Source organism: Rhincodon typus, chromosome 9, assembly GCF_021869965.1.
Source record: "Rhincodon typus isolate 14 chromosome 9, sRhiTyp1.1, whole genome shotgun sequence".
In the NCBI taxonomy this organism is placed as follows: Eukaryota; Metazoa; Chordata; class Chondrichthyes; order Orectolobiformes; family Rhincodontidae; genus Rhincodon; species Rhincodon typus.
Window position 1 is genome coordinate 19,387,023 of NC_063340.1, and position 6,071 is coordinate 19,393,093.

Here is a 6,071-nt window from a genome sequence, read left to right on the forward strand (position 1 = left end):
AGTGAATCACAGTGCATACTGGAGGAACAACATCTCATCTTCAGACTAGGCACTTCACAGCCTTCTGGACCTAATATTGAATTCAACACCTTTTAAATTTGTGAACCAGATCTTCTCTTCCGTTTTAGCTTGTTACATTATGTTATTCCCCCACCACCCCCCGCCCGCCCCTGTCTGTCCTTTCTAGTCTGGCAGTTAGACACACCATTATGCTGCCATTCTCACATTCCAATCACTTAATCTGAACTATCAACATCTTTTCTTCCCCAGCACCCTACACCCACTACCCCCACACCCCCACCCCCCCCACTCCAAACTATAGCTTAAATGCTGTCCCCTCGACACTCCATTTCAGCTCTGAACAGTCATCCAGACTCAAAACATTAGCTTTCTCTCCCTCTCCGTGGATGCTGTCTGATCTGCTGTGATCTCCAGTATTGGTTGTTTTCAGTACAGATTCCAGCATCTGCAGTAATTTGCGCTTGCCTTCCTCTTCACCCCTTGTACCTGTGACGCCACTTTCAAGGAACTATGTACCTGCACCCCTAGGTCTTTCTGTTCGACAACACTCCCCAGGGCTCTACTATTAACTGTGTAAGTCCTGCCCTGGTTTGTCTTATCAAAATGCAACACCTCATGTTTACCTGCATTAAATTTCACTGCCATTCCTCTGCTCACTGGCCCAGTTGATCAAGATCCTGGTGTACTCTTCTTCACCAATTTTGATGTCATCCACAGAGTTATTAACCATGCTTCCTATATTCTTATCCAAATGGTTTATATAAATGGCGAACAACAATGGACCCAGCACCGATCCTTGCAGAGTACCCCTAGTCACAGGCCATCAGTCTGACTAACAACCCTCTACCACTACCCTCTGTCTCCTTCCATCAAGCCAATTTTGTATCCAGTTTACTAGCTCTGCCTGGATTCCATGTGATCTAACCTTGCTAACCAGTCTACCATGCGGAACCTCGTCAAAGGCATTGCTCAAGTCCATGTAGACGTGTCTACTGCTCTGCCTTCATCTATCTTCTTAGTAACCTCTTCAAATTTTTGAGACAGTGCTGGGACCTCTCAGGATTCTTGGTAGCAATGCCATCTTTAAAGTCTAGCTATAAACCCGGTAAAGTGCTGGCAGTCTGCACCTGCCCAGCATGGTTCCTGTCAGTTGCTTTCGACATGTTGGACAGAGAGAAATTGGTAGCACACTTTGCTATAGGGACATGGAGGTCCCAGTGGGCGGGTGTCAGCATGCAGTTGATTGCCCTGAGATGTTGGCACTTGGTTTCCAAGAGGAAGGGCTGGAGGAGCAAGTAGTGAGCTAATGTTACTAGGTAACTACTTTGACTTTCATGTTGGGGATTGTCACTGTCTAGTTTCTATAAGTGGGTGGAAGAATAGAAACTGCACATCAGTAAGGCAAGAAGACTTTATAACAAGAATGTTAATGTATGCTATTACATGGAAGTAGGCTTCTCGCCACTCACTAGTGAGAATTTATTTTTGCTATTCAACACTTGGTTAGAAAATGAGACATTCCCATTGTGAATTTTCTTACTGCTGATCCCATGTGGTTCTCTCTATACATTTTCACCAGTGCCTGTGTGTTCAGTGGCTGGAAAGATTTCAACCCTATACATCTGCAGCCCTTATGTGGTACTGGCCATGGATTTGGAAGGTGGTGTCAAAGGAGCCTTTGAATTGCTGCATTTCGATTGTATATGGTACCTTGTTTATAGGACACTTTGCTGCTTCTGTGTGTCAATTTTGGAAGGAGTGAATGTTTAAACCAGGGATGAGGTGTTGATCAAATCGCCAGCTTTATCCTGGATGGTTGATCAAGGCAAGGGGAAAATATTCTGGAACATTTCTGACTACTGTCTTGTATGTGCTATGGGGTGAAGAGGTGAGTGATTTGCTGCAGAAGTCTCAGCCTCTGTTCTGCTCTTGAAGCTACAATTTATGTCCACCTGGTCAGTGGTAATTCTTGTTGATGGTGAGAGATTCATTGGCATTTAGATATCAAAGGGATCTGGTTGGAGGTGGATATTGCCTGGCATTTGACATTTTATCAGTCCAAAGCTGAATGTTACCCTGGTCTTGTGTCTGACCAGAGTTCAATCTATCTGGGATCCATTACTTTATTCAAAAAAGCAATATTTTCTCATGTGCAAATCAGGTGCCATGTATTGGAGTGGTAAGTGTCTTACTGGGGGAGATGGATTTCATTGTGGCTGTGCAGGTATTGTGTGCCTACCCAGCATATTTAGCTGATCTGTTCCTAAATTTGGAACCAGAGGTTCCACCCCACTGGATTGCTATGTCGTTGAAAGTGTATGTGGGATTTTGGTTCTTGCTTTTTGCCAATGCATTTGAAAATGGTGCAACTAAATCAACCCAGTAAAAAACAGATCTGATCTGCTAAAATATGTTGTTCCTCTTCATTGCAACTATTTTTTGAAATAGAACTATTTAGCTCAAACCTACATTTACATTATAAGTAGAGCATTGTCAGAAGATTAAATAACGTTCAACAGTCTGTAGGTAAACAAACTGAAGCTCAGTTATACCCGAGTTTGAATTACTGTTCGTTGTGTTCCAGGTGCTGTCGCACTTTAATACTTCCAGTGTTTTATACTTCTGATGACAGAATATTTGTACTGTCTATGGTCACCATTTGGTGCTTACATTATATCTTTTAATTAAGAAAATAAGGTCTCAATTATCAATATTTAGACTGTTGCATTTTAGATTATCAAACATCTCAGCTAAGAGCAAAATCTGTTTAAAGCAGTTTGTATAAATCTCTGCACGAATTCTTGCTCATCAACACTCAGCCCTGTTGAACTTCATTGACTCTCAATTTCCTAATACTACCTAACGTTCAAAGCTCTTCATGCCTTTCCCATGTCTGTAGTCTCCCTGAGCCCAACAACATTCAGAACCCTTATGTTCCTCAGATTCTAGTCTCATGCCCCATGCCAACATCCTTCACTTCCCAATTAGGTATGTGTCTTTTCAGCCTGTATGGCCTTACACTCTGGTACACCCTCCCGAACTGCTTTCTTGATGTCTCCTTCTGTTTCTTCCTTTAGATGCTCCCTAAAACCCACCTCTTTGACCGAGCTTTGGGTCACTGTTCCAAGGACTCCTTATGTGTTCCGCATTATTTTTCCCGAATTGCACCTCTGTGAAATGCCATGGAATGATTGTCTATATTATAAGTGTTATATCAATGTAAAGAGTGTTATTTAAATTTAATTTGTTGATGCTTCAGAGGAGCTTGCTGTGCAATAGAATAGATCATCAATAATGAGAGCTGTTCCTTTTATTTTTCAAATTTTCTAACCGATCTTTGCATCTTTGAGATTCGCGTGCGTGCACTTACTGCCTTTTCACTGTGAATAATTGCTCTTCCAGTCTATAAAACCTTTTCCTATCATTGACTTCAAGTTTGGATTCACCTTCTTAAACTGTCTACTTCTCTTTCCCCCTTTTAAACCTACTCCTTTGACCAAACATAGTGACCACTTGGTCCTTTGACGTGGTGTCAGTTTTTGTCTCATTTCGAAGCACTATGGAACTTGTCTTGAGGATATTACATAAATACAAGTTGTTGATTATGTTTCGAGTTTGCAAGGAGCACTACATAGATATGATCCATATGTACACTGTCTGGCGGAAATGCCTTCAATAAATATTTTATCTGATACCCTGATAGATACTTTTTCATAGAACAAGTAACCTCTTGTTGCACCTGGAACACAGTGTACAGTAGAGTCATAGAGATATACAGCATGGATACAGACCCTTCGATCTAACTCGTCCATGCCAACCAGATATCCTAAATTAATCCAGCCCCACTTGCCAGCATTTGGCCCATATCCCCCTCAACCCTTCCTATTCCTACGCCTATCCAGATGCCTTTTAAATGTTGTAATTGTATCAGCCTCCACCACCTCCTCTGGCAACTCATTCCACCCTCAGCGTGAAAAAGTTGGTAATTCAACCTTGGGTGTGATTGAGTTTCAGCATACTTATCTACGGATTGTGTCGAGTGTTATTTAATTTTCTGGCAATGCTGTACTCATAATATACAAGATAGTTTGAACTAAAGAGTTCTATATTTGGAAATTGTCAACAGACTTGAGCAGATGTTTTAAGCTGGCACACCAGTGTAAACTTGGGAGTGCAAAACTGTTGGAGATGCCTTTAATTTTCTGATGAGTTAACTGTCCTCCCAGCTGGATGCAGAAGATCCAAGGCAGTGTTCGAAGGAGAGCAAGGGAATGCTTATTGCTGTACTAGGCAATATTTACAATTTGTATTTATTTATAAACATTAATATTTATTTATTCACTAAAACAGATATATCAGTCCCCGTTGCTTTTCTGTTTGTGGGATTTTGTTTTACATCAATTGGCTGCCATGGTTTCTATATTACAACAATGATAACTCTTCTAAAGTTCCTCTTTGGGGATAAAGCACTTTGGGACATTAGTGGTCATAAAAGGCACTATGTAAATGCAAGTCTGACAGACATTCATGAGCTATTCATTTTGAAGTGTGTTCCAACTGGATTTCCCCATCCCTGTTTGTTTCATACCAACCTTTTAACCTGATCACAAATGTTTCGAATAATTATTTGTTTTGATTTTTCGCTGGAGTGAAAGGGAGTTTTGAGGGAAATTCAACTTTTTAAACCAAAAGAAAATTTCCTTCCTCCTCTCTAAAGATATATTGTGTGACCTTATTACAATTCTTTAGAAGGTTAATACTGTGTTGTGATATTTTGGAAGGGTTAGGGTAACATTCTTAATTTTAGAGATAATTGAACTTAAACTTGAATATAATTTCAAGACCCACATACAGGTGGTTCTTCACTTACAATATAGGGTTATTAGCCTAGTGAAGAAGTTTATTGTTTGAAAAATCAGAATTGTTTCTATGTATTAGATACATGAAAGAGTCTTCTCCTGTCCCCTGTAGTGTGTTTAATGGCAAGGGTGCCATTTAATTCAACTGGATGTAGCTCCTGACCACCTTCCTGCCTTCACCTTGATTAAATCTGGAACAGGAATGCCTCTGAACAGTCTGCCAGGTGCCTGACTGATATGTGACACAGTGGGTTTTTCTGCAAAGAGCCAATGCTGCTATCTCACTGGCGCCTGAGACTGCTGTCGCTGCCGCAGAATTCTGCCCAGACTCTATTAGCCTGCAACTGCCTTCCTTCAAAAAACTATGTATATGCTGGGGGCAATTGGAGCTATCTGTGTGCAGCTGTGGGGTGGGGGTGGGGGTGGTGGGGGTGGGGGTGCGTCACAAGCCCCAGGGCAGTAGATTTTTCTGTTACATTGAAGAGTTGGGGCTGAGAGAGGCTCTGGAGCAGTAATAGCTCCATGAAGCTGGCAGTTGTTGGCAGCAGCATGGTGAAGGAACTGGAACTATTCCTGTGTTTAGATGCTGGAGTATGGCCTGGCTGACGCCGTACTGTCAGCCTCGATAGTACGTCACCTCATTTGGAAAAGAAAGCCAAGAAGGCTGTACTGGAAGCATATCTGAGAGAGATCTGTAATAGTGTGCCTTTTCAGTGAGGATTGTACTCATCGAACAATAGCACTGCTGTTGGCTGAGATTAGTCTCACTCTTTGAAAGAGAGGATTTGAAATCCCTTTTGAGGAATACAGACTCCTAAAAGTATTTTGTAACTCTGAGTGATTACAGGCATCAGAGTGGGCTGCTGAGAAAGTATATGGAATCTGCCTTGGTTGTGTCTGCTATTTAAATGTGTAGTTTGTGATATATTCAATTATAATTGGCCTGTTAATACATGTTTACTTCAGTTTAATTTTGTATGTTTAAAAAATAAGACAGAATGGACTGTTCTGCGACTTTACAATAGTAACATTTATGTTTAGTTTAAAACCCTGGGATTTTGTAGCCTTTTCTCTTAGTAAAACAATTAGTAAAAGAGTCACAGAGTTATATAGCATAGAAACAGACCCTTCGGGCCATCTCATCTGCACTGACCAGATATCCTAAACTGATCTAGTCCCATTTGCCAGCAT